We start from the raw sequence: 22764 nt of genomic DNA, 5'->3' as shown, positions 1-22764 counted from the left end.
CCCCGTCGACGTCAGAACCGCTCTGCCGGCCCGTTGACGTGCCATAACTCATCCATGCAGCAGTCCTCGTTAGTATAGTGGACAGTATCTCCGCCTGTCACGCGGAAGACCGGGGTTCGATTCCCCGACGGGGAGAGTTGAGTTTTCAAGCAGCTGCGGATAATTTACCGGGAAAGACCAAAGCGACGCATCCTCGACATCGTGCATGCTCCTCCTTGCCAAACAGGGCAATGAAGCCAGGATATCCACCTGCATCGATCTCCTACAGAAATAAAGTCATGGGCTGAACCCCCAAATGGTCAGTAGTACATAGTTATCAGACATGTTCAGGATGGTGACTTCTTTGTGCCGTCAACCACGCACTGTTTTCTGGTGTTTGACGCGGGGTTGCTCCCACGATGCCATTAATGACTCAGGGTGAGCACCAAACAAACAAGTGTTTCCGCCCGGTTTCGAACCGGGGACCTTTCGCGTGTTAGGCGAACGTGATAACCACTACACTACGGAAACTGTGAAAAGCTCCCTGTCACCCGCGTGGGTGGCCTGAGGCACTTGACCTCCTGACATGATTTCAGTTGCCTGACGATATCCAAACATTTGAAATACAAGACATCCTACCTGTTTTTGCGCAATGTTAAGTGACGGTCACAAACAAAAAGCAATTCAAAAGAAGAAATAGTTCATCATTTGAAAACATAGCAAGTTCTCAGATGATGTGGGGCACAAACCTTTTGGTCGATGCGCCCTAATTACCAGTCATGTGAGACAGCACAGTTTGATTCCATTACTCAGAGTGAAGACAAAATTACAAGTGTTTCCGCCCGGTTTCGAACCGGGGACCTTTCGCGTGTGAGGCGAACGTGATAACCACTACACTACGGAAACCTTGAAAGGCTTGTCGCCGTCCAAGAGGCCGACTTAAAACATCTGTGCACACTGACCTGCAGACGGGTCCTCACCTGCTACGGGCGTTCATGGTTTTTCGCAGGCGATGTATTCCGACGGCTGTGGTGATCCTCTGCCTTTTTTTACCTACAGCCCCCACCAGGAGGTTGACATTTGACTTCTTCATCCCAATGTCTCCATAACTACGGGAACGTTCCCCGTCGACGTCAGAACCGCTCTGCCGGCCCGTTGACGTGCCATAACTCATCCATGCAGCAGTCCTCGTTAGTATAGTGGACAGTATCTCCGCCTGTCACGCGGAAGACCGGGGTTCGATTCCCCGACGGGGAGAGTTGAGTTTTCAAGCAGCTGCGGATAATTTACCGGGAAAGACCAAAGTGACGCATGCTCCTCCTTGCCAAACAGGGCAATGAAGCCAGGATATCCACCTGCATCGATCTCCTACAGAAATAAAGTCATGGGCTGAACCCCCAAATGGTCAGTAGTACATAGTTATCAGACCTGTTCAGGATGGTGACTTCTTTGTGCCGTCAACCACGCACTGTTTTCTGGTGTTTGACGCGGGGTTGCTCCCACGATCCCATTAATGACTGAGGGTGAGCACCAAACTAACAAGTGTTTCCGCCCGGTTTCGAACCGGGGACCTTTCGCGTGTAAGGCGAACGTGATAACCACTACACTACGGAAGCTGTGAAAAGCTCCCTGTCACCCGCGTGGGTGGCCTGAGGCACTTGACCTCCTGACATGATTTCAATTGCCTGACGATATCCAAACATTTGAAATACAAGACATCCTACCTGTTTTTGCGCAATGTTAAGTGACGGTCACAAACAAAAAGCAATTCAAAAGAAGACATAGTTCATCATTTGAAAACATAGCAAGTTCTCAGATGATGTGGGGCACAAACCTTTTGGTCGATGCGCCCTAATTACCAGTCATGTGAGACAGCACAGTTTGATTCCATTACTCAGAGTGAAGACAAAATTTCAAGTGTTTCCGCCCGGTTTCGAACCGGGGACCTTTCGCGTGTGAGGCGAACGTGATAACCACTACACTACGGAAACCGTGAAAGGCTTGTCGCCGTCCAAGAGGCCCACTTAAAACATCTGTGCACACTGACCTGCAGACGGGTCCTCACCTGCTACGGGCGTTCATGGTTTTTCGCAGGCGATGTATTCCGACGGCTGTGGTGATCCTCTGCCTTTTTTTACCTACAGCCCCCACCAGGAGGTTGACATTTGACTTCTTCATCCCAATGTCTCCATAACTACGGGAACGTTCCCCGTCGACGTCAGAACCGCTCTGCCGGCCCGTTGACGTGCCATAACTCATCCATGCAGCAGTCCTCGTTAGTATAGTGGACAGTATCTCCGCCTGTCACGCGGAAGACCGGGGTTCGATTCCCCGACGGGGAGAGTTGAGTTTTCAAGCAGCTGCGGATAATTTACCGGGAAAGACCAAAGCGACGCATCCTCGACATCGTGCATGCTCCTCCTTGCCAAACAGGGCAATGAAGCCAGGATATCCACCTGCATCGATCTCCTACAGAAATAAATTCATGGGCTGAACCCCCAAATGGTCAGTAGTACATAGTTATCAGACATGTTCAGGATGGTGACTTCTTTGTGGCGTCAACCACGCACTGTTTTCTGGTGTTTGACGCGGGGTTGCTCCCACGATCCCATTAATGACTCAGGGTGAGCACCAAACAAACAAGTGTTTCCGCCCGGTTTCAAACCGGGGACCTTTCGCGTGTTAGGCGAACGTGATAACCACTACACTACGGAAACTGTGAAAAGCTCCCTGTCACCCGCGTGGGTGGCCTGAGGCACTTGACCTCCTGACATGATTTCAATTGCCTGACGATATCCAAACATTTGAAATACAAGACATCCTACCTGTTTTTGCGCAATGTTAAGTGACGGTCACAAACAAAAAGCAATTCAAAAGAAGACATAGTTCATCATTTGAAAACATAGCAAGTTCTCAGATGATGTGGGGCACAAACCTTTTGGTCGATGCGCCCTAATTACCAGTCATGTGAGACAGCACAGTTTGATTCCATTACTCAGAGTGAAGACAAAATTACAAGTGTTTCCGCCCGGTTTCGAACCGGGGACCTTTCGCGTGTGAGGCGAACGTGATAACCACTACACTACGGAAACCTTGAAAGGCTTGTCGCCGTCCAAGAGGCCGACTTAAAACATCTGTGCACACTGACCTGCAGACGGGTCCTCACCTGCTACGGGCGTTCATGGTTTTTCGCAGGCGATGTATTCCGACGGCTGTGGTGATCCTCTGCCTTTTTTTACCTACAGCCCCCACCAGGAGGTTGACATTTGACTTCTTCATCCCAATGTCTCTATAACTACGGGAACGTTCCCCGTCGACGTCAGAACCGCTCTGCCGGCCCTTTGACGTGCCATAACTCATCCATGCAGCAGTCCTCGTTAGTATAGTGGACAGTATCTCCGCCTGTCACGCGGAAGACCGGGGTTCGATTCCCCGACGGGGAGAGTTGAGTTTTCAAGCAGCTGCGGATAATTTACCGGGAAAGACCAAAGCGACGCATGCTCCTCCTTGCCAAACAGGGCAATGAAGCCAGGATATCCACCTGCATCGATCTCCTACAGAAATAAAGTCATGAGCTGAACCCCCAAATGGTCAGTAGTACATAGTTATCAGACATGTTCAGGATGGTGACTTCTTTGTGCCGTCAACCACGCACTGTTTTCTGGTGTTTGACGCGGGGTTGCTCCCACGATGCCATTAATGACTCAGGGTGAGCACCAAACAAACAAGTGTTTCCGCCCGGTTTCGAACCGGGGACCTTTCGCGTGTTAGGCGAACGTGATAACCACTACACTACGGAAACTGTGAAAAGCTCCCTGTCACCCGCGTGGGTGGCCTGAGGCACTTGACCTCCTGACATGATTTCAGTTGCCTGACGATATCCAAACATTTGAAATACAAGACATCCTACCTGTTTTTGCGCAATGTTAAGTGACGGTCACAAACAAAAAGCAATTCAAAAGAAGACATAGTTCATCATTTGAAAACATAGCAAGTTCTCAGATGATGTGGGGCACAAACCTTTTGGTCGATGCGCCCTAATTACCAGTCATGTGAGACAGCACAGTTTGATTCCATTACTCAGAGTGAAGACAAAATTACAAGTGTTTCCGCCCGGTTTCGAACCGGGGACCTTTCGCGTGTGAGGCGAACGTGATAACCACTACACTACGGAAACCTTGAAAGGCTTGTCGCCGTCCAAGAGGCCCACTTAAAACATCTGTGCACACTGACCTGCAGACGGGTCCTCACCTGCTACGGGCGTTCATGGTTTTTCGCAGGCGATGTATTCCGACGGCTGTGGTGATCCTCTGCCTTTTTTTACCTACAGCCCCCACCAGGAGGTTGACATTTGACTTCTTCATCCCAATGTCTCCATAACTACGGGAACGTTCCCCGTCGACGTCAGAACCGCTCTGCCGGCCCGTTGACGTGCCATAACTCATCCATGCAGCAGTCCTCGTTAGTATAGTGGACAGTATCTCCGCCTGTCACGCGGAAGACCGGGGTTCGATTCCCCGACGGGGAGAGTTGAGTTTTCAAGCAGCTGCGGATAATTTACCGGGAAAGACCAAAGCGACGCATCCTCGACATCGTGCATGCTCCTCCTTGCCAAACAGGGCAATGAAGCCAGGATATCCACCTGCATCGATCTCCTACAGAAATAAATTCATGGGCTGAACCCCCAAATGGTCAGTAGTACATAATTATCAGACATGTTCAGGATGGTGACTTCTTTGTGCCGTCAACCACGCACTGTTTTCTGGTGTTTGACGCGGGGTTGCTCCCACGATCCCATTAATGACTCAGGGTGAGCACCAAACAAACAAGTGTTTCCGCCCGGTTTCAAACCGGGGACCTTTCGCGTGTTAGGCGAACGTGATAACCACTACACTACGGAAACTGTGAAAAGCTCCCTGTCACCCGCGTGGGTGGCCTGAGGCACTTGACCTCCTGACATGATTTCAATTGCCTGACGATATCCAAACATTTGAAATACAAGACATCCTACCTGTTTTTGCGCAATGTTAAGTGACGGTCACAAACAAAAAGCAATTCAAAAGAAGACATAGTTCATCATTTGAAAACATAGCAAGTTCTCAGATGATGTGGGGCACAAACCTTTTGGTCGATGCGCCCTAATTACCAGTCATGTGAGACAGCACAGTTTGATTCCATTACTCAGAGTGAAGACAAAATTACAAGTGTTTCCGCCCGGTTTCGAACCGGGGACCTTTCGCGTGTGAGGCGAACGTGATAACCACTACACTACGGAAACCTTGAAAGGCTTGTCGCCGTCCAAGAGGCGGACTTAAAACATCTGTGCACACTGACCTGCAGACGGGTCCTCACCTGCTACGGGCGTTCATGGTTTTTCGCAGGCGATGTATTCCGACGGCTGTGGTGATCCTCTGCCTTTTTTTACCTACAGCCCCCACCAGGAGGTTGACATTTGACTTCTTCATCCCAATGTCTCTATAACTACGGGAACGTTCCCCGTCGACGTCAGAACCGCTCTGCCGGCCCTTTGACGTGCCATAACTCATCCATGCAGCAGTCCTCGTTAGTATAGTGGACAGTATCTCCGCCTGTCACGCGGAAGACCGGGGTTCGATTCCCCGACGGGGAGAGTTGAGTTTTCAAGCAGCTGCGGATAATTTACCGGGAAAGACCAAAGCGACGCATGCTCCTCCTTGCCAAACAGGGCAATGAAGCCAGGATATCCACCTGCATCGATCTCCTACAGAAATAAAGTCATGGGCTGAACCCCCAAATGGTCAGTAGTACATAGTTATCAGACCTGTTCAGGATGGTGACTTCTTTGTGCCGTCAACCACGCACTGTTTTCTGGTGTTTGACGCGGGGTTGCTCCCACGATCCCATTAATGACTGAGGGTGAGCACCAAACTAACAAGTGTTTCCGCCCGGTTTCGAACCGGGGACCTTTCGCGTGTAAGGCGAACGTGATAACCACTACACTACGGAAGCTGTGAAAAGCTCCCTGTCACCCGCGTGGGTGGCCTGAGGCACTTGACCTCCTGACATGATTTCAATTGCCTGACGATATCCAAACATTTGAAATACAAGACATCCTACCTGTTTTTGCGCAATGTTAAGTGACGGTCACAAACAAAAAGCAATTCAAAAGAAGACATAGTTCATCATTTGAAAACATAGCAAGTTCTCAGATGATGTGGGGCACAAACCTTTTGGTCGATGCGCCCTAATTACCAGTCATGTGAGACAGCACAGTTTGATTCCATTACTCAGAGTGAAGACAAAATTACAAGTGTTTCCGCCCGGTTTCGAACCGGGGACCTTTCGCGTGTGAGGCGAACGTGATAACCACTACACTACGGAAACCGTGAAAGGCTTGTCGCCGTCCAAGAGGCCCACTTAAAACATCTGTGCACACTGACCTGCAGACGGGTCCTCACCTGCTACGGGCGTTCATGGTTTTTCGCAGGCGATGTATTCCGACGGCTGTGGTGATCCTCTGCCTTTTTTTACCTACAGCCCCCACCAGGAGGTTGACATTTGACTTCTTCATCCCAATGTCTCCATAACTACGGGAACGTTCCCCGTCGACGTCAGAACCGCTCTGCCGGCCCGTTGACGTGCCATAACTCATCCATGCAGCAGTCCTCGTTAGTATAGTGGACAGTATCTCCGCCTGTCACGCGGAAGACCGGGGTTCGATTCCCCGACGGGGAGAGTTGAGTTTTCAAGCAGCTGCGGATAATTTACCGGGAAAGACCAAAGCGACGCATCCTCGACATCGTGCATGCTCCTCCTTGCCAAACAGGGCAATGAAGCCAGGATATCCACCTGCATCGATCTCCTACAGAAATAAAGTCATGAGCTGAACCCCCAAATGGTCAGTAGTACATAGTTATCAGACATGTTCAGGATGGTGACTTCTTTGTGCCGTCAACCACGCACTGTTTTCTGGTGTTTGACGCGGGGTTGCTCCCACGATGCCATTAATGACTCAGGGTGAGCACCAAACAAACAAGTGTTTCCGCCCGGTTTCGAACCGGGGACCTTTCGCGTGTTAGGCGAACGTGATAACCACTACACTACGGAAACTGTGAAAAGCTCCCTGTCACCCGCGTGGGTGGCCTGAGGCACTTGACCTCCTGACATGATTTCAGTTGCCTGACGATATCCAAACATTTGAAATACAAGACATCCTACCTGTTTTTGCGCAATGTTAAGTGACGGTCACAAACAAAAAGCAATTCAAAAGAAGAAATAGTTCATCATTTGAAAACATAGCAAGTTCTCAGATGATGTGGGGCACAAACCTTTTGGTCAATGCGCCCTAATTACCAGTCATGTGAGACAGCACAGTTTGATTCCATTACTCAGAGTGAAGACAAAATTACAAGTGTTTCCGCCCGGTTTGGAACCGGGGACCTTTCGCGTGTGAGGCGAACGTGATAACCACTACACTACGGAAACCTTGAAAGGCTTGTCGCCGTCCAAGAGGCCCACTTAAAACATCTGTGCACACTGACCTGCAGACGGGTCCTCACCTGCTACGGGCGTTCATGGTTTTTCGCAGGCGATGTATTCCGACGGCTGTGGTGATCCTCTGCCTTTTTTTACCTACAGCCCCCACCAGGAGGTTGACATTTGACTTCTTCATCCCAATGTCTCCATAACTACGGGAACGTTCCCCGTCGACGTCAGAACCGCTCTGCCGGCCCGTTGACGTGCCATAACTCATCCATGCAGCAGTCCTCGTTAGTATAGTGGACAGTATCTCCGCCTGTCACGCGGAAGACCGGGGTTCGATTCCCCGACGGGGAGAGTTGAGTTTTCAAGCAGCTGCGGATAATTTACCGGGAAAGACCAAAGCGACGCATCCTCGACATCGTGCATGCTCCTCCTTGCCAAACAGGGCAATGAAGCCAGGATATCCACCTGCATCGATCTCCTACAGAAATAAATTCATGGGCTGAACCCCCAAATGGTCAGTAGTACATAATTATCAGACATGTTCAGGATGGTGACTTCTTTGTGCCGTCAACCACGCACTGTTTTCTGGTGTTTGACGCGGGGTTGCTCCCACGATCCCATTAATGACTCAGGGTGAGCACCAAACAAACAAGTGTTTCCGCCCGGTTTCAAACCGGGGACCTTTCGCGTGTTAGGCGAACGTGATAACCACTACACTACGGAAACTGTGAAAAGCTCCCTGTCACCCGCGTGGGTGGCCTGAGGCACTTGACCTCCTGACATGATTTCAATTGCCTGACGATATCCAAACATTTGAAATACAAGACATCCTACCTGTTTTTGCGCAATGTTAAGTGACGGTCACAAACAAAAAGCAATTCAAAAGAAGACATAGTTCATCATTTGAAAACATAGCAAGTTCTCAGATGATGTGGGGCACAAACCTTTTGGTCGATGCGCCCTAATTACCAGTCATGTGAGACAGCACAGTTTGATTCCATTACTCAGAGTGAAGACAAAATTACAAGTGTTTCCGCCCGGTTTCGAACCGGGGACCTTTCGCGTGTGAGGCGAACGTGATAACCACTACACTACGGAAACCTTGAAAGGCTTGTCGCCGTCCAAGAGGCCGACTTAAAACATCTGTGCACACTGACCTGCAGACGGGTCCTCACCTGCTACGGGCGTTCATGGTTTTTCGCAGGCGATGTATTCCGACGGCTGTGGTGACCCTCTGCCTTTTTTTACCTACAGCCCCCACCAGGAGGTTGACATTTGACTTCTTCATCCCAATGTCTCTATAACTACGGGAACGTTCCCCGTCGACGTCAGAACCGCTCTGCCGGCCCTTTGACGTGCCATAACTCATCCATGCAGCAGTCCTCGTTAGTATAGTGGACAGTATCTCCGCCTGTCACGCGGAAGACCGGGGTTCGATTCCCCGACGGGGAGAGTTGAGTTTTCAAGCAGCTGCGGATAATTTACCGGGAAAGACCAAAGCGACGCATGCTCCTCCTTGCCAAACAGGGCAATGAAGCCAGGATATCCACCTGCATCGATCTCCTACAGAAATAAAGTCATGGGCTGAACCCCCAAATGGTCAGTAGTACATAGTTATCAGACCTGTTCAGGATGGTGACTTCTTTGTGCCGTCAACCACGCACTGTTTTCTGGTGTTTGACGCGGGGTTGCTCCCACGATCCCATTAATGACTGAGGGTGAGCACCAAACTAACAAGTGTTTCCGCCCGGTTTCGAACCGGGGACCTTTCGCGTGTAAGGCGAACGTGATAACCACTACACTACGGAAGCTGTGAAAAGCTCCCTGTCACCCGCGTGGGTGGCCTGAGGCACTTGACCTCCTGACATGATTTCAATTGCCTGACGATATCCAAACATTTGAAATACAAGACATCCTACCTGTTTTTGCGCAATGTTAAGTGACGGTCACAAACAAAAAGCAATTCAAAAGAAGACATAGTTCATCATTTGAAAACATAGCAAGTTCTCAGATGATGTGGGGCACAAACCTTTTGGTCGATGCGCCCTAATTACCAGTCATGTGAGACAGCACAGTTTGATTCCATTACTCAGAGTGAAGACAAAATTACAAGTGTTTCCGCCCGGTTTCGAACCGGGGACCTTTCGCGTGTGAGGCGAACGTGATAACCACTACACTACGGAAACCGTGAAAGGCTTGTCGCCGTCCAAGAGGCCCACTTAAAACATCTGTGCACACTGACCTGCAGACGGGTCCTCACCTGCTACGGGCGTTCATGGTTTTTCGCAGGCGATGTATTCCGACGGCTGTGGTGATCCTCTGCCTTTTTTTACCTACAGCCCCCACCAGGAGGTTGACATTTGACTTCTTCATCCCAATGTCTCCATAACTACGGGAACGTTCCCCGTCGACGTCAGAACCGCTCTGCCGGCCCGTTGACGTGCCATAACTCATCCATGCAGCAGTCCTCGTTAGTATAGTGGACAGTATCTCCGCCTGTCACGCGGAAGACCGGGGTTCGATTCCCCGACGGGGAGAGTTGAGTTTTCAAGCAGCTGCGGATAATTTACCGGGAAAGACCAAAGCGACGCATGCTCCTCATTGCCAAACAGGGCAATGAAGCCAGGATATCCACCTGCATCGATCTCCTACAGAAATAAAGTCATGGGCTGAACCCCCAAATGGTCAGTAGTACATAGTTATCAGACCTGTTCAGGATGGTGACTTCTTTGTGCCGTCAACCACGCACTGTTTTCTGGTGTTTGACGCGGGGTTGCTCCCACGATCCCATTAATGACTCAGGGTGAGCACCAAACAAACAAGTATTTCCGCCCGGTTTCGAACCGGGGACCTTTCGCGTGTTAGGCGAACGTGATAACCACTACACTACGGAAACTGTGAAAAGCTCCCTGTCACCCGCGTGGGTGGCCTGAGGCACTTGACCTCCTGACATGATTTCAATTGCCTGACGATATCCAAACATTTGAAATACAAGACATCCTACCTGTTTTTACCTACAGCCCCCACCAGGAGGTTGACATTTGACTTCTTCATCCCAATGTCTCCATAACTACGGGAACGTTCCCCGTCGACGTCAGAACCGCTCTGCCGGCCCTTTGACGTGCCATAACTATTCCATGCAGCAGTCCTCGTTAGTATAGTGGACAGTATCTCCGCCTGTCACGCGGAAGACCGGGGTTCGATTCCCCGACGGGGAGAGTTGAGTTTTCAAGCAGCTGCGGATAATTTACCGGGAAAGACCAAAGCGACGCATCCTCGACATCGTGCATGCTCCTCCTTGCCAAACAGGGCAATGAAGCCAGGATATCCACCTGCATCGATCTCCTACAGAAATAAAGTCATGGGCTGAACCCCCAAATGGTCAGTAGTACATAGTTATCAGACATGTTCAGGATGGTGACTTCTTTGTGCCGTCAACCACGCACTGTTTTCTGGTGTTTGACGCGGGGTTGCTCCCACGATCCCATTAATGACTGAGGGTGAGCACCAAACAAACAAGTGTTTCCGCCCGGTTTCGAACCGGGGACCTTTCGCGTGTTAGGCGAACGTGATAACCACTACACTACGGAAGCTGTGAAGAGCTCCCTGTCACCCGCGTGGGTGGCCTGAGGCACTTGACCTCCTGACATGATTTCAATTGCCTGACGATATCCAAACATTTGAAATACAAGACATCATCCCTGTTTTTGCGCAATGTTAAGGGACGGTCACAAACAAAAAGCAATTCAAAAGAATACATATTTCATCATTTGAGAACATAGCAAGTTCTCAGATGATGTGGGGCACAAACCTTTTGGTCGATGCGCCCTAATTACCAGTCATGTGAGACAGCACAGTTTGATTCCATTACTCAGAGTGAAGACAAAATTACAAGTGTTTCCGCCCGGTTTCGAACCGGGGACCTTTCGCGTGTGAGGCGAACGTGATAACCACTACACTACGGAAACCTTGAAAGGCTTGTCGCCGTCCAAGAGGCCGACTTAAAACATCTGTGCACACTGACCTGCAGACGGGTCCTCACCTGCTACGGGCGTTCATGGTTTTTCGCAGGCGATGTATTCCGACGGCTGTGGTGACCCTCTGCCTTTTTTTACCTACAGCCCCCACCAGGAGGTTGACATTTGACTTCTTCATCCCAATGTCTCTATAACTACGGGAACGTTCCCCGTCGACGTCAGAACCGCTCTGCCGGCCCTTTGACGTGCCATAACTCATCCATGCAGCAGTCCTCGTTAGTATAGTGGACAGTATCTCCGCCTGTCACGCGGAAGACCGGGGTTCGATTCCCCGACGGGGAGAGTTGAGTTTTCAAGCAGCTGCGGATAATTTACCGGGAAAGACCAAAGCGACGCATGCTCCTCCTTGCCAAACAGGGCAATGAAGCCAGGATATCCACCTGCATCGATCTCCTACAGAAATAAAGTCATGGGCTGAACCCCCAAATGGTCAGTAGTACATAGTTATCAGACCTGTTCAGGATGGTGACTTCTTTGTGCCGTCAACCACGCACTGTTTTCTGGTGTTTGACGCGGGGTTGCTCCCACGATCCCATTAATGACTGAGGGTGAGCACCAAACTAACAAGTGTTTCCGCCCGGTTTCGAACCGGGGACCTTTCGCGTGTAAGGCGAACGTGATAACCAATACACTACGGAAGCTGTGAAAAGCTCCCTGTCACCCGCGTGGGTGGCCTGAGGCACTTGACCTCCTGACATGATTTCAATTGCCTGACGATATCCAAACATTTGAAATACAAGACATCCTACCTGTTTTTGCGCAATGTTAAGTGACGGTCACAAACAAAAAGCAATTCAAAAGAAGACATAGTTCATCATTTGAAAACATAGCAAGTTCTCAGATGATGTGGGGCACAAACCTTTTGGTCGATGCGCCCTAATTACCAGTCATGTGAGACAGCACAGTTTGATTCCATTACTCAGAGTGAAGACAAAATTACAAGTGTTTCCGCCCGGTTTCGAACCGGGGACCTTTCGCGTGTGAGGCGAACGTGATAACCACTACACTACGGAAACCGTGAAAGGCTTGTCGCCGTCCAAGAGGCCCACTTAAAACATCTGTGCACACTGACCTGCAGACGGGTCCTCACCTGCTACGGGCGTTCATGGTTTTTCGCAGGCGATGTATTCCGACGGCTGTGGTGATCCTCTGCCTTTTTTTACCTACAGCCCCCACCAGGAGGTTGACATTTGACTTCTTCATCCCAATGTCTCCATAACTACGGGAACGTTCCCCGTCGACGTCAGAACCGCTCTGCCGGCCCGTTGACGTGCCATAACTCATCCATGCAGCAGTCCTCGTTAGTATAGTGGACAGTATCTCCGCCTGTCACGCGGAAGACCGGGGTTCGATTCCCCGACGGGGAGAGTTGAGTTTTCAAGCAGCTGCGGATAATTTACCGGGAAAGACCAAAGCGACGCATCCTCGACATCGTGCATGCTCCTCCTTGCCAAACAGGGCAATGAAGCCAGGATATCCACCTGCATCGATCTCCTACAGAAATAAAGTCATGAGCTGAACCCCCAAATGGTCAGTAGTACATAGTTATCAGACATGTTCAGGATGGTGACTTCTTTGTGCCGTCAACCACGCACTGTTTTCTGGTGTTTGACGCGGGGTTGCTCCCACGATGCCATTAATGACTCAGGGTGAGCACCAAACAAACAAGTGTTTCCGCCCGGTTTCGAACCGGGGACCTTTCGCGTGTTAGGCGAACGTGATAACCACTACACTACGGAAACTGTGAAAAGCTCCCTGTCACCCGCGTGGGTGGCCTGAGGCACTTGACCTCCTGACATGATTTCAGTTGCCTGACGATATCCAAACATTTGAAATACAAGACATCCTACCTGTTTTTGCGCAATGTTAAGTGACGGTCACAAACAAAAAGCAATTCAAAAGAAGAAATAGTTCATCATTTGAAAACATAGCAAGTTCTCAGATGATGTGGGGCACAAACCTTTTGGTCAATGCGCCCTAATTACCAGTCATGTGAGACAGCACAGTTTGATTCCATTACTCAGAGTGAAGACAAAATTACAAGTGTTTCCGCCCGGTTTGGAACCGGGGACCTTTCGCGTGTGAGGCGAACGTGATAACCACTACACTACGGAAACCTTGAAAGGCTTGTCGCCGTCCAAGAGGCCCACTTAAAACATCTGTGCACACTGACCTGCAGACGGGTCCTCACCTGCTACGGGCGTTCATGGTTTTTCGCAGGCGATGTATTCCGACGGCTGTGGTGATCCTCTGCCTTTTTTTACCTACAGCCCCCACCAGGAGGTTGACATTTGACTTCTTCATCCCAATGTCTCCATAACTACGGGAACGTTCCCCGTCGACGTCAGAACCGCTCTGCCGGCCCGTTGACGTGCCATAACTCATCCATGCAGCAGTCCTCGTTAGTATAGTGGACAGTATCTCCGCCTGTCACGCGGAAGACCGGGGTTCGATTCCCCGACGGGGAGAGTTGAGTTTTCAAGCAGCTGCGGATAATTTACCGGGAAAGACCAAAGCGACGCATCCTCGACATCGTGCATGCTCCTCCTTGCCAAACAGGGCAATGAAGCCAGGATATCCACCTGCATCGATCTCCTACAGAAATAAAGTCATGGGCTGAACCCCCAAATGGTCAGTAGTACATAATTATCAGACATGTTCAGGATGGTGACTTCTTTGTGCCGTCAACCACGCACTGTTTTCTGGTGTTTGACGCGGGGTTGCTCCCACGATCCCATTAATGACTCAGGGTGAGCACCAAACAAACAAGTGTTTCCGCCCGGTTTCAAACCGGGGACCTTTCGCGTGTTAGGCGAACGTGATAACCACTACACTACGGAAACTGTGAAAAGCTCCCTGTCACCCGCGTGGGTGGCCTGAGGCACTTGACCTCCTGACATGATTTCAATTGCCTGACGATATCCAAACATTTGAAATACAAGACATCCTACCTGTTTTTGCGCAATGTTAAGTGACGGTCACAAACAAAAAGCAATTCAAAAGAAGACATAGTTCATCATTTGAAAACATAGCAAGTTCTCAGATGATGTGGGGCACAAACCTTTTGGTCGATGCGCCCTAATTACCAGTCATGTGAGACAGCACAGTTTGATTCCATTACTCAGAGTGAAGACAAAATTACAAGTGTTTCCGCCCGGTTTCGAACCGGGGACCTTTCGCGTGTGAGGCGAACGTGATAACCACTACACTACGGAAACCTTGAAAGGCTTGTCGCCGTCCAAGAGGCCGACTTAAAACATCTGTGCACACTGACCTGCAGACGGGTCCTCACCTGCTACGGGCGTTCATGGTTTTTCGCAGGCGATGTATTCCGACGGCTGTGGTGACCCTCTGCCTTTTTTTACCTACAGCCCCCACCAGGAGGTTGACATTTGACTTCTTCATCCCAATGTCTCTATAACTACGGGAACGTTCCCCGTCGACGTCAGAACCGCTCTGCCGGCCCTTTGACGTGCCATAACTCATCCATGCAGCAGTCCTCGTTAGTATAGTGGACAGTATCTCCGCCTGTCACGCGGAAGACCGGGGTTCGATTCCCCGACGGGGAGAGTTGAGTTTTCAAGCAGCTGCGGATAATTTACCGGGAAAGACCAAAGCGACGCATGCTCCTCCTTGCCAAACAGGGCAATGAAGCCAGGATATCCACCTGCATCGATCTCCTACAGAAATAAAGTCATGGGCTGAACCCCCAAATGGTCAGTAGTACATAGTTATCAGACCTGTTCAGGATGGTGACTTCTTTGTGCCGTCAACCACGCACTGTTTTCTGGTGTTTGACGCGGGGTTGCTCCCACGATCCCATTAATGACTGAGGGTGAGCACCAAACTAACAAGTGTTTCCGCCCGGTTTCGAACCGGGGACCTTTCGCGTGTAAGGCGAACGTGATAACCACTACACTACGGAAGCTGTGAAAAGCTCCCTGTCACCCGCGTGGGTGGCCTGAGGCACTTGACCTCCTGACATGATTTCAATTGCCTGACGATATCCAAACATTTGAAATACAAGACATCCTACCTGTTTTTGCGCAATGTTAAGTGACGGTCACAAACAAAAAGCAATTCAAAAGAAGACATAGTTCATCATTTGAAAACATAGCAAGTTCTCAGATGATGTGGGGCACAAACCTTTTGGTCGATGCGCCCTAATTACCAGTCATGTGAGACAGCACAGTTTGATTCCATTACTCAGAGTGAAGACAAAATTACAAGTGTTTCCGCCCGGTTTCGAACCGGGGACCTTTCGCGTGTGAGGCGAACGTGATAACCACTACACTACGGAAACCGTGAAAGGCTTGTCGCCGTCCAAGAGGCCCACTTAAAACATCTGTGCACACTGACCTGCAGACGGGTCCTCACCTGCTACGGGCGTTCATGGTTTTTCGCAGGCGATGTATTCCGACGGCTGTGGTGATCCTCTGCCTTTTTTTACCTACAGCCCCCACCAGGAGGTTGACATTTGACTTCTTCATCCCAATGTCTCCATAACTACGGGAACGTTCCCCGTCGACGTCAGAACCGCTCTGCCGGCCCGTTGACGTGCCATAACTCATCCATGCAGCAGTCCTCGTTAGTATAGTGGACAGTATCTCCGCCTGTCACGCGGAAGACCGGGGTTCGATTCCCCGACGGGGAGAGTTGAGTTTTCAAGCAGCTGCGGATAATTTACCGGGAAAGACCAAAGCGACGCATGCTCCTCATTGCCAAACAGGGCAATGAAGCCAGGATATCCACCTGCATCGATCTCCTACAGAAATAAAGTCATGGGCTGAACCCCCAAATGGTCAGTAGTACATAGTTATCAGACCTGTTCAGGATGGTGACTTCTTTGTGCCGTCAACCACGCACTGTTTTCTGGTGTTTGACGCGGGGTTGCTCCCACGATCCCATTAATGACTCAGGGTGAGCACCAAACAAACAAGTATTTCCGCCCGGTTTCGAACCGGGGACCTTTCGCGTGTTAGGCGAACGTGATAACCACTACACTACGGAAACTGTGAAAAGCTCCCTGTCACCCGCGTGGGTGGCCTGAGGCACTTGACCTCCTGACATGATTTCAATTGCCTGACGATATCCAAACATTTGAAATACAAGACATCCTACCTGTTTTTACCTACAGCCCCCACCAGGAGGTTGACATTTGACTTCTTCATCCCAATGTCTCCATAACTACGGGAACGTTCCCCGTCGACGTCAGAACCGCTCTGCCGGCCCTTTGACGTGCCATAACTATTCCATGCAGCAGTCCTCGTTAGTATAGTGGACAGTATCTCCGCCTGTCACGCGGAAGACCGGGGTTCGATTCCCCGACGGGGAGAGTTGAGTTTTCAAGCAGCTGCGGATAATTTACCGGGAAAGACCAAAGCGACGCATCCTCGACATCGTGCATGCTCCTCCTTGCCAAACAGGGCAATGAAGCCAGGATATCCACCTGCATCGATCTCCTACAGAAATAAAGTCATGGGCTGAACCCCCAAATGGTCAGTAGTACATAGTTATCAGACATGTTCAGGATGGTGACTTCTTTGTGCCGTCAACCACGCACTGTTTTCTGGTGTTTGACGCGGGGTTGCTCCCACGATCCCATTAATGACTGAGGGTGAGCACCAAACAAACAAGTGTTTCCGCCCGGTTTCGAACCGGGGACCTTTCGCGTGTTAGGCGAACGTGATAACCACTACACTACGGAAGCTGTGAAGAGCTCCCTGTCACCCGCGTGGGTGGCCTGAGGCACTTGACCTCCTGACATGATTTCAATTGCCTGACGATATCCAAACATTTGAAATACAAGACATCATCCCTGTTTTTGCGCAATGTTAAGGGACGGTCACAAACAAAAAGCAATTCAAAAGAATACATAGTTCATCATTTGAGAACATAGCAAGTTCTCAGATGATGTGGGGCACAAACCTTTTGGTCGATGCGCCCTAATTACCAGTCATGTGAGACAGCACAGTTTGATTCCATTACTCAGAGTGAAGACAAAATTACAAGTGTTTCCGCCCGGTTTCGAACCGGGGACCTTTCGCGTGTGAGGCGAACGTGATAACCACTACACTACGGAAACCGTGAAAGGCTTGTCGCCGTCCAAGAGGCCCACTTAAAACATCTGTGCACACTGACCTGCAGACGGGTCCTCACCTGCTACGGGCGTTCATGGTTTTTCGCAGGCGATGTATTCCGACGGCTGTGGTGATCCTCTGCCTTTTTTTACCTACAGCCCCCACCAGGAGGTTGACATTTGACTTCTTCATCCCAATGTCTCTATAACTACGGGAACGTTCCCCGTCGACGTCAGAACCGCTCTGCCGGCCCTTTGACGTGCCATAACTCATCCATGCAGCAGTCCTCGTTAGTATAGTGGACAGTATCTCCGCCTGTCACGCGGAAGACCGGGGTTCGATTCCCCGACGGGGAGAGTTGAGTTTTCAAGCAGCTGCGGATAATTTACCGGGAAAGACCAAAGCGACGCATGCTCCTCCTTGCCAAACAGGGCAATGAAGCCAGGATATCCACCTGCATCGATCTCCTACAGAAATAAAGTCATGGGCTGAACCCCCAAATGGTCAGTAGTACATAGTTATCAGACCTGTTCAGGATGGTGACTTCTTTGTGCCGTCAACCACGCACTGTTTTCTGGTGTTTGACGCGGGGTTGCTCCCACGATCCCATTAATGACTGAGGGTGAGCACCAAACTAACAAGTGTTTCCGCCCGGTTTCGAACCGGGGACCTTTCGCGTGTAAGGCGAACGTGATAACCACTACACTACGGAAGCTGTGAAAAGCTCCCTGTCACCCGCGTGGGTGGCCTGAGGCACTTGACCTCCTGACATGATTTCAATTGCCTGACGATATCCAAACATTTGAAATACAAGACATCCTACCTGTTTTTGCGCAATGTTAAGTGACGGTCACAAACAAAAAGCAATTCAAAAGAAGACATAGTTCATCATTTGAAAACATAGCAAGTTCTCAGATGATGTGGGGCACAAACCTTTTGGTCGATGCGCCCTAATTACCAGTCATGTGAGACAGCACAGTTTGATTCCATTACTCAGAGTGAAGACAAAATTACAAGTGTTTCCGCCCGGTTTCGAACCGGGGACCTTTCGCGTGTGAGGCGAACGTGATAACCACTACACTACGGAAACCGTGAAAGGCTTGTCGCCGTCCAAGAGGCCCACTTAAAACATCTGTGCACACTGACCTGCAGACGGGTCCTCACCTGCTACGGGCGTTCATGGTTTTTCGCAGGCGATGTATTCCGACGGCTGTGGTGATCCTCTGCCTTTTTTTACCTACAGCCCCCACCAGGAGGTTGACATTTGACTTCTTCATCCCAATGTCTCCATAACTACAGGAACGTTCCCCGTCGACGTCAGAACCGCTCTGCCGGCCCGTTGACGTGCCATAACTCATCCATGCAGCAGTCCTCGTTAGTATAGTGGACAGTATCTCCGCCTGTCACGCGGAAGACCGGGGTTCGATTCCCAGACGGGGAGAGTTGAGTTTTCAAGCAGCTGCGGATAATTTACCGGGAAAGACCAAAGCGACGCATCCTCGACATCGTGCATGCTCCTCCTTGCCAAACAGGGCAATGAAACCAGGATATCCACCTGCATCGATCTCCTACAGAAATAAAGTCATGGGCTGAACCCCCAAATGGTCAGTAGTACATAGTTATCAGACATGTTCAGGATGGTGACTTCTTTGTGCCGTCAACCACGCACTGTTTTCTGGTGTTTGACGCGGGGTTGCTCCCACGATGCCATTAATGACTCAGGGTGAGCACCAAACAAACAAGTGTTTCCGCCCGGTTTCGAACCGGGGACCTTTCGCGTGTTAGGCGAACGTGATAACCACTACACTACGGAAACTGTGAAAAGCTCCCTGTCACCCGCGTGGGTGGCCTGAGGCACTTGACCTCCTGACATGATTTCAGTTGCCTGACGATATCCAAACATTTGAAATACAAGACATCATCCCTGTTTTTGCGCAATGTTAAGGGACGGTCACAAACAAAAAGCAATTCAAAAGAATACATAGTTCATCATTTGAGAACATAGCAAGTTCTCAGATGATGTGGGGCACAAACCTTTTGGTCGATGCGCCCTAATTACCAGTCATGTGAGACAGCACAGTTTGATTCCATTACTCAGAGTGAAGACAAAATTACAAGTGTTTCCGCCCGGTTTCGAACCGGGGACCTTTCGCGTGTGAGGCGAACGTGATAACCACTACACTACGGAAACCGTGAAAGGCTTGTCGCCGTCCAAGAGGCCCACTTAAAACATCTGTGCACACTGACCTGCAGACGGGTCCTCACCTGCTACGGGCGTTCATGGTTTTTCGCAGGCGATGTATTCCGACGGCTGTGGTGATCCTCTGCCTTTTTTTACCTACAGCCCCCACCAGGAGGTTGACATTTGACTTCTTCATCCCAATGTCTCTATAACTACGGGAACGTTCCCCGTCGACGTCAGAACCGCTCTGCCGGCCCTTTGACGTGCCATAACTCATCCATGCAGCAGTCCTCGTTAGTATAGTGGACAGTATCTCCGCCTGTCACGCGGAAGACCGGGGTTCGATTCCCCGACGGGGAGAGTTGAGTTTTCAAGCAGCTGCGGATAATTTACCGGGAAAGACCAAAGCGACGCATGCTCCTCCTTGCCAAACAGGGCAATGAAGCCAGGATATCCACCTGCATCGATCTCCTACAGAAATAAAGTCATGGGCTGAACCCCCAAATGGTCAGTAGTACATAGTTATCAGACCTGTTCAGGATGGTGACTTCTTTGTGCCGTCAACCACGCACTGTTTTCTGGTGTTTGACGCGGGGTTGCTCCCACGATCCCATTAATGACTGAGGGTGAGCACCAAACTAACAAGTGTTTCCGCCCGGTTTCGAACCGGGGACCTTTCGCGTGTAAGGCGAACGTGATAACCACTACACTACGGAAGCTGTGAAAAGCTCCCTGTCACCCGCGTGGGTGGCCTGAGGCACTTGACCTCCTGACATGATTTCAATTGCCTGACGATATCCAAACATTTGAAATACAAGACATCCTACCTGTTTTTGCGCAATGTTAAGTGACGGTCACAAACAAAAAGCAATTCAAAAGAAGACATAGTTCATCATTTGAAAACATAGCAAGTTCTCAGATGATGTGGGGCACAAACCTTTTGGTCGATGCGCCCTAATTACCAGTCATGTGAGACAGCACAGTTTGATTCCATTACTCAGAGTGAAGACAAAATTACAAGTGTTTCCGCCCGGTTTCGAACCGGGGACCTTTCGCGTGTGAGGCGAACGTGATAACCACTACACTACGGAAACCGTGAAAGGCTTGTCGCCGTCCAAGAGGCCCACTTAAAACATCTGTGCACACTGACCTGCAGACGGGTCCTCACCTGCTACGGGCGTTCATGGTTTTTCGCAGGCGATGTATTCCGACGGCTGTGGTGATCCTCTGCCTTTTTTTACCTACAGCCCCCACCAGGAGGTTGACATTTGACTTCTTCATCCCAATGTCTCCATAACTACGGGAACGTTCCCCGTCGACGTCAGAACCGCTCTGCCGGCCCGTTGACGTGCCATAACTCATCCATGCAGCAGTCCTCGTTAGTATAGTGGACAGTATCTCCGCCTGTCACGCGGAAGACCGGGGTTCGATTCCCAGACGGGGAGAGTTGAGTTTTCAAGCAGCTGCGGATAATTTACCGGGAAAGACCAAAGCGACGCATCCTCGACATCGTGCATGCTCCTCCTTGCCAAACAGGGCAATGAAACCAGGATATCCACCTGCATCGATCTCCTACAGAAATAAAGTCATGGGCTGAACCCCCAAATGGTCAGTAGTACATAGTTATCAGACATGTTCAGGATGGTGACTTCTTTGTGCCGTCAACCACGCACTGTTTTCTGGTGTTTGACGCGGGGTTGCTCCCACGATGCCATTAATGACTCAGGGTGAGCACCAAACAAACAAGTGTTTCCGCCCGGTTTCGAACCGGGGACCTTTCGCGTGTTAGGCGAACGTGATAACCACTACACTACGGAAACTGTGAAAAGCTCCCTGTCACCCGCGTGGGTGGCCTGAGGCACTTGACCTCCTGACATGATTTCAATTGCCTGACGATATCCAAACATTTGAAATACAAGACATCCTACCTGTTTTTGCGCAATGTTAAGTGACGGTCACAAACAAAAAGCAATTCAAAAGAAGACATAGTTCATCATTTGAAAACATAGCAAGTTCTCAGATGATGTGGGGCACAAACCTTTTGGTCGATGCGCCCTAATTACCAGTCATGTGAGACAGCACAGTTTGATTCCATTACTCAGAGTGAAGACAAAATTACAAGTGTTTCCGCCCGGTTTCGAACCGGGGACCTTTCGCGTGTGAGGCGAACGTGATAACCACTACACTACGGAAACCGTGAAAGGCTTGTCGCCGTCCAAGAGGCCCACTTAAAACATCTGTGCACACTGACCTGCAGACGGGTCCTCACCTGCTACGGGCGTTCATGGTTTTTCGCAGGCGATGTATTCCGACGGCTGTGGTGATCCTCTGCCTTTTTTTACCTACAGCCCCCACCAGGAGGTTGACATTTGACTTCTTCATCCCAATGTCTCCATAACTACGGGAACGTTCCCCGTCGACGTCAGAACCGCTCTGCCGGCCCGTTGACGTGCCATAACTATTCCATGCAGCAGTCCTCGTTAGTATAGTGGACAGTATCTCCGCCTGTCACGCGGAAGACCGGGGTTCGATTCCCCGACGGGGAGAGTTGAGTTTTCAAGCAGCTGCGGATAATTTACCGGGAAAGACCAAAGCGACGCATCCTCGACATCGTGCATGCTCCTCCTTGCCAAACAGGGCAATGAAGCCAGGATATCCACCTGCATCGATCTCCTACAGAAATAAAGTCATGGGCTGAACCCCCAAATGGTCAGTAGTACATAGTTATCAGACATGTTCAGGATGGTGACTTCTTTGTGCCGTCAACCACGCACTGTTTTCTGGTGTTTGACGCGGGGTTGCTCCCACGATCCCATTAATGACTCAGGGTGAGCACCAAACAAACAAGTATTTCCGCCCGGTTTCGAACCGGGGACCTTTCGCGTGTTAGGCGAACGTGATAACCACTACACTACGGAAACTGTGAAAAGCTCCCTGTCACCCGCGTGGGTGGCCTGAGGCACTTGACCTCCTGACATGATTTCAATTGCCTGACGATATCCAAACATTTGAAATACAAGAC

The 22764-nt window shown here is 50.3% G+C and overlaps 57 non-coding genes across 57 annotated transcripts; 20 read left to right on the top strand and 37 right to left on the bottom strand.

Annotated features, from left to right (window-relative positions):
* The first annotated feature begins 63 nt into the window (after positions 1 to 63).
* Positions 64 to 135, top strand: trnad-guc (transfer RNA aspartic acid (anticodon GUC)). The gene has a single exon. It is a non-coding gene; the product is annotated as a tRNA-Asp (tRNA).
* A 302-nt stretch (positions 136 to 437) lies between these two features.
* Positions 438 to 510, bottom strand: trnav-aac (transfer RNA valine (anticodon AAC)). Its single transcript has one exon. It is a non-coding gene; the product is annotated as a tRNA-Val (tRNA).
* A 302-nt stretch (positions 511 to 812) lies between these two features.
* Positions 813 to 885, bottom strand: trnav-cac (transfer RNA valine (anticodon CAC)). Its single transcript has one exon. It is a non-coding gene; the product is annotated as a tRNA-Val (tRNA).
* A 279-nt stretch (positions 886 to 1164) lies between these two features.
* trnad-guc (transfer RNA aspartic acid (anticodon GUC)) lies at positions 1165 to 1236 on the top strand. The gene has a single exon. It is a non-coding gene; the product is annotated as a tRNA-Asp (tRNA).
* Positions 1237 to 1522: 286 nt separating this feature from the next.
* On the bottom strand, positions 1523 to 1595 carry trnav-uac (transfer RNA valine (anticodon UAC)). Its single transcript has one exon. It is a non-coding gene; the product is annotated as a tRNA-Val (tRNA).
* Positions 1596 to 1897: 302 nt separating this feature from the next.
* trnav-cac (transfer RNA valine (anticodon CAC)) lies at positions 1898 to 1970 on the bottom strand. The gene has a single exon. It is a non-coding gene; the product is annotated as a tRNA-Val (tRNA).
* Positions 1971 to 2249: 279 nt separating this feature from the next.
* trnad-guc (transfer RNA aspartic acid (anticodon GUC)) lies at positions 2250 to 2321 on the top strand. Its single transcript has one exon. It is a non-coding gene; the product is annotated as a tRNA-Asp (tRNA).
* A 677-nt stretch (positions 2322 to 2998) lies between these two features.
* On the bottom strand, positions 2999 to 3071 carry trnav-cac (transfer RNA valine (anticodon CAC)). Its single transcript has one exon. It is a non-coding gene; the product is annotated as a tRNA-Val (tRNA).
* Positions 3072 to 3350: 279 nt separating this feature from the next.
* trnad-guc (transfer RNA aspartic acid (anticodon GUC)) lies at positions 3351 to 3422 on the top strand. The gene has a single exon. It is a non-coding gene; the product is annotated as a tRNA-Asp (tRNA).
* A 286-nt stretch (positions 3423 to 3708) lies between these two features.
* Positions 3709 to 3781, bottom strand: trnav-aac (transfer RNA valine (anticodon AAC)). Its single transcript has one exon. It is a non-coding gene; the product is annotated as a tRNA-Val (tRNA).
* Positions 3782 to 4083: 302 nt separating this feature from the next.
* Positions 4084 to 4156, bottom strand: trnav-cac (transfer RNA valine (anticodon CAC)). Its single transcript has one exon. It is a non-coding gene; the product is annotated as a tRNA-Val (tRNA).
* A 279-nt stretch (positions 4157 to 4435) lies between these two features.
* Positions 4436 to 4507, top strand: trnad-guc (transfer RNA aspartic acid (anticodon GUC)). The gene has a single exon. It is a non-coding gene; the product is annotated as a tRNA-Asp (tRNA).
* Positions 4508 to 5184: 677 nt separating this feature from the next.
* trnav-cac (transfer RNA valine (anticodon CAC)) lies at positions 5185 to 5257 on the bottom strand. The gene has a single exon. It is a non-coding gene; the product is annotated as a tRNA-Val (tRNA).
* A 279-nt stretch (positions 5258 to 5536) lies between these two features.
* trnad-guc (transfer RNA aspartic acid (anticodon GUC)) lies at positions 5537 to 5608 on the top strand. Its single transcript has one exon. It is a non-coding gene; the product is annotated as a tRNA-Asp (tRNA).
* Positions 5609 to 5894: 286 nt separating this feature from the next.
* On the bottom strand, positions 5895 to 5967 carry trnav-uac (transfer RNA valine (anticodon UAC)). The gene has a single exon. It is a non-coding gene; the product is annotated as a tRNA-Val (tRNA).
* A 302-nt stretch (positions 5968 to 6269) lies between these two features.
* trnav-cac (transfer RNA valine (anticodon CAC)) lies at positions 6270 to 6342 on the bottom strand. Its single transcript has one exon. It is a non-coding gene; the product is annotated as a tRNA-Val (tRNA).
* Positions 6343 to 6621: 279 nt separating this feature from the next.
* Positions 6622 to 6693, top strand: trnad-guc (transfer RNA aspartic acid (anticodon GUC)). Its single transcript has one exon. It is a non-coding gene; the product is annotated as a tRNA-Asp (tRNA).
* A 302-nt stretch (positions 6694 to 6995) lies between these two features.
* Positions 6996 to 7068, bottom strand: trnav-aac (transfer RNA valine (anticodon AAC)). Its single transcript has one exon. It is a non-coding gene; the product is annotated as a tRNA-Val (tRNA).
* Positions 7069 to 7370: 302 nt separating this feature from the next.
* On the bottom strand, positions 7371 to 7443 carry trnav-cac (transfer RNA valine (anticodon CAC)). Its single transcript has one exon. It is a non-coding gene; the product is annotated as a tRNA-Val (tRNA).
* Positions 7444 to 7722: 279 nt separating this feature from the next.
* Positions 7723 to 7794, top strand: trnad-guc (transfer RNA aspartic acid (anticodon GUC)). Its single transcript has one exon. It is a non-coding gene; the product is annotated as a tRNA-Asp (tRNA).
* Positions 7795 to 8471: 677 nt separating this feature from the next.
* Positions 8472 to 8544, bottom strand: trnav-cac (transfer RNA valine (anticodon CAC)). Its single transcript has one exon. It is a non-coding gene; the product is annotated as a tRNA-Val (tRNA).
* Positions 8545 to 8823: 279 nt separating this feature from the next.
* On the top strand, positions 8824 to 8895 carry trnad-guc (transfer RNA aspartic acid (anticodon GUC)). Its single transcript has one exon. It is a non-coding gene; the product is annotated as a tRNA-Asp (tRNA).
* Positions 8896 to 9181: 286 nt separating this feature from the next.
* trnav-uac (transfer RNA valine (anticodon UAC)) lies at positions 9182 to 9254 on the bottom strand. Its single transcript has one exon. It is a non-coding gene; the product is annotated as a tRNA-Val (tRNA).
* Positions 9255 to 9556: 302 nt separating this feature from the next.
* On the bottom strand, positions 9557 to 9629 carry trnav-cac (transfer RNA valine (anticodon CAC)). The gene has a single exon. It is a non-coding gene; the product is annotated as a tRNA-Val (tRNA).
* A 279-nt stretch (positions 9630 to 9908) lies between these two features.
* trnad-guc (transfer RNA aspartic acid (anticodon GUC)) lies at positions 9909 to 9980 on the top strand. The gene has a single exon. It is a non-coding gene; the product is annotated as a tRNA-Asp (tRNA).
* Positions 9981 to 10266: 286 nt separating this feature from the next.
* trnav-aac (transfer RNA valine (anticodon AAC)) lies at positions 10267 to 10339 on the bottom strand. The gene has a single exon. It is a non-coding gene; the product is annotated as a tRNA-Val (tRNA).
* A 250-nt stretch (positions 10340 to 10589) lies between these two features.
* trnad-guc (transfer RNA aspartic acid (anticodon GUC)) lies at positions 10590 to 10661 on the top strand. Its single transcript has one exon. It is a non-coding gene; the product is annotated as a tRNA-Asp (tRNA).
* A 302-nt stretch (positions 10662 to 10963) lies between these two features.
* On the bottom strand, positions 10964 to 11036 carry trnav-aac (transfer RNA valine (anticodon AAC)). Its single transcript has one exon. It is a non-coding gene; the product is annotated as a tRNA-Val (tRNA).
* A 302-nt stretch (positions 11037 to 11338) lies between these two features.
* Positions 11339 to 11411, bottom strand: trnav-cac (transfer RNA valine (anticodon CAC)). Its single transcript has one exon. It is a non-coding gene; the product is annotated as a tRNA-Val (tRNA).
* Positions 11412 to 11690: 279 nt separating this feature from the next.
* Positions 11691 to 11762, top strand: trnad-guc (transfer RNA aspartic acid (anticodon GUC)). Its single transcript has one exon. It is a non-coding gene; the product is annotated as a tRNA-Asp (tRNA).
* A 286-nt stretch (positions 11763 to 12048) lies between these two features.
* Positions 12049 to 12121, bottom strand: trnav-uac (transfer RNA valine (anticodon UAC)). Its single transcript has one exon. It is a non-coding gene; the product is annotated as a tRNA-Val (tRNA).
* Positions 12122 to 12423: 302 nt separating this feature from the next.
* Positions 12424 to 12496, bottom strand: trnav-cac (transfer RNA valine (anticodon CAC)). The gene has a single exon. It is a non-coding gene; the product is annotated as a tRNA-Val (tRNA).
* A 279-nt stretch (positions 12497 to 12775) lies between these two features.
* trnad-guc (transfer RNA aspartic acid (anticodon GUC)) lies at positions 12776 to 12847 on the top strand. The gene has a single exon. It is a non-coding gene; the product is annotated as a tRNA-Asp (tRNA).
* Positions 12848 to 13149: 302 nt separating this feature from the next.
* On the bottom strand, positions 13150 to 13222 carry trnav-aac (transfer RNA valine (anticodon AAC)). Its single transcript has one exon. It is a non-coding gene; the product is annotated as a tRNA-Val (tRNA).
* A 302-nt stretch (positions 13223 to 13524) lies between these two features.
* Positions 13525 to 13597, bottom strand: trnav-cac (transfer RNA valine (anticodon CAC)). Its single transcript has one exon. It is a non-coding gene; the product is annotated as a tRNA-Val (tRNA).
* A 279-nt stretch (positions 13598 to 13876) lies between these two features.
* trnad-guc (transfer RNA aspartic acid (anticodon GUC)) lies at positions 13877 to 13948 on the top strand. The gene has a single exon. It is a non-coding gene; the product is annotated as a tRNA-Asp (tRNA).
* Positions 13949 to 14625: 677 nt separating this feature from the next.
* Positions 14626 to 14698, bottom strand: trnav-cac (transfer RNA valine (anticodon CAC)). The gene has a single exon. It is a non-coding gene; the product is annotated as a tRNA-Val (tRNA).
* A 279-nt stretch (positions 14699 to 14977) lies between these two features.
* On the top strand, positions 14978 to 15049 carry trnad-guc (transfer RNA aspartic acid (anticodon GUC)). The gene has a single exon. It is a non-coding gene; the product is annotated as a tRNA-Asp (tRNA).
* Positions 15050 to 15335: 286 nt separating this feature from the next.
* Positions 15336 to 15408, bottom strand: trnav-uac (transfer RNA valine (anticodon UAC)). The gene has a single exon. It is a non-coding gene; the product is annotated as a tRNA-Val (tRNA).
* A 302-nt stretch (positions 15409 to 15710) lies between these two features.
* trnav-cac (transfer RNA valine (anticodon CAC)) lies at positions 15711 to 15783 on the bottom strand. The gene has a single exon. It is a non-coding gene; the product is annotated as a tRNA-Val (tRNA).
* A 279-nt stretch (positions 15784 to 16062) lies between these two features.
* trnad-guc (transfer RNA aspartic acid (anticodon GUC)) lies at positions 16063 to 16134 on the top strand. Its single transcript has one exon. It is a non-coding gene; the product is annotated as a tRNA-Asp (tRNA).
* A 286-nt stretch (positions 16135 to 16420) lies between these two features.
* trnav-aac (transfer RNA valine (anticodon AAC)) lies at positions 16421 to 16493 on the bottom strand. The gene has a single exon. It is a non-coding gene; the product is annotated as a tRNA-Val (tRNA).
* Positions 16494 to 16743: 250 nt separating this feature from the next.
* On the top strand, positions 16744 to 16815 carry trnad-guc (transfer RNA aspartic acid (anticodon GUC)). The gene has a single exon. It is a non-coding gene; the product is annotated as a tRNA-Asp (tRNA).
* Positions 16816 to 17117: 302 nt separating this feature from the next.
* trnav-aac (transfer RNA valine (anticodon AAC)) lies at positions 17118 to 17190 on the bottom strand. The gene has a single exon. It is a non-coding gene; the product is annotated as a tRNA-Val (tRNA).
* A 302-nt stretch (positions 17191 to 17492) lies between these two features.
* trnav-cac (transfer RNA valine (anticodon CAC)) lies at positions 17493 to 17565 on the bottom strand. Its single transcript has one exon. It is a non-coding gene; the product is annotated as a tRNA-Val (tRNA).
* Positions 17566 to 17844: 279 nt separating this feature from the next.
* Positions 17845 to 17916, top strand: trnad-guc (transfer RNA aspartic acid (anticodon GUC)). The gene has a single exon. It is a non-coding gene; the product is annotated as a tRNA-Asp (tRNA).
* A 286-nt stretch (positions 17917 to 18202) lies between these two features.
* On the bottom strand, positions 18203 to 18275 carry trnav-uac (transfer RNA valine (anticodon UAC)). The gene has a single exon. It is a non-coding gene; the product is annotated as a tRNA-Val (tRNA).
* A 302-nt stretch (positions 18276 to 18577) lies between these two features.
* On the bottom strand, positions 18578 to 18650 carry trnav-cac (transfer RNA valine (anticodon CAC)). The gene has a single exon. It is a non-coding gene; the product is annotated as a tRNA-Val (tRNA).
* Positions 18651 to 19303: 653 nt separating this feature from the next.
* On the bottom strand, positions 19304 to 19376 carry trnav-aac (transfer RNA valine (anticodon AAC)). Its single transcript has one exon. It is a non-coding gene; the product is annotated as a tRNA-Val (tRNA).
* Positions 19377 to 19678: 302 nt separating this feature from the next.
* trnav-cac (transfer RNA valine (anticodon CAC)) lies at positions 19679 to 19751 on the bottom strand. The gene has a single exon. It is a non-coding gene; the product is annotated as a tRNA-Val (tRNA).
* Positions 19752 to 20030: 279 nt separating this feature from the next.
* Positions 20031 to 20102, top strand: trnad-guc (transfer RNA aspartic acid (anticodon GUC)). The gene has a single exon. It is a non-coding gene; the product is annotated as a tRNA-Asp (tRNA).
* A 286-nt stretch (positions 20103 to 20388) lies between these two features.
* trnav-uac (transfer RNA valine (anticodon UAC)) lies at positions 20389 to 20461 on the bottom strand. The gene has a single exon. It is a non-coding gene; the product is annotated as a tRNA-Val (tRNA).
* A 302-nt stretch (positions 20462 to 20763) lies between these two features.
* Positions 20764 to 20836, bottom strand: trnav-cac (transfer RNA valine (anticodon CAC)). Its single transcript has one exon. It is a non-coding gene; the product is annotated as a tRNA-Val (tRNA).
* A 653-nt stretch (positions 20837 to 21489) lies between these two features.
* trnav-aac (transfer RNA valine (anticodon AAC)) lies at positions 21490 to 21562 on the bottom strand. The gene has a single exon. It is a non-coding gene; the product is annotated as a tRNA-Val (tRNA).
* A 302-nt stretch (positions 21563 to 21864) lies between these two features.
* Positions 21865 to 21937, bottom strand: trnav-cac (transfer RNA valine (anticodon CAC)). Its single transcript has one exon. It is a non-coding gene; the product is annotated as a tRNA-Val (tRNA).
* A 279-nt stretch (positions 21938 to 22216) lies between these two features.
* Positions 22217 to 22288, top strand: trnad-guc (transfer RNA aspartic acid (anticodon GUC)). The gene has a single exon. It is a non-coding gene; the product is annotated as a tRNA-Asp (tRNA).
* A 302-nt stretch (positions 22289 to 22590) lies between these two features.
* On the bottom strand, positions 22591 to 22663 carry trnav-aac (transfer RNA valine (anticodon AAC)). The gene has a single exon. It is a non-coding gene; the product is annotated as a tRNA-Val (tRNA).
* Positions 22664 to 22764: the final 101 nt, after the last annotated feature.

The sequence above is a fragment of the Scomber scombrus genome, chromosome 17 (assembly GCF_963691925.1).
Source record: "Scomber scombrus chromosome 17, fScoSco1.1, whole genome shotgun sequence".
NCBI lineage: Eukaryota > Metazoa > Chordata > Actinopteri > Scombriformes > Scombridae > Scomber > Scomber scombrus.
The sequence above is the reverse complement of the archived record's forward strand: the minus strand, read 5'-3'. Positions and strand labels throughout refer to the sequence as shown.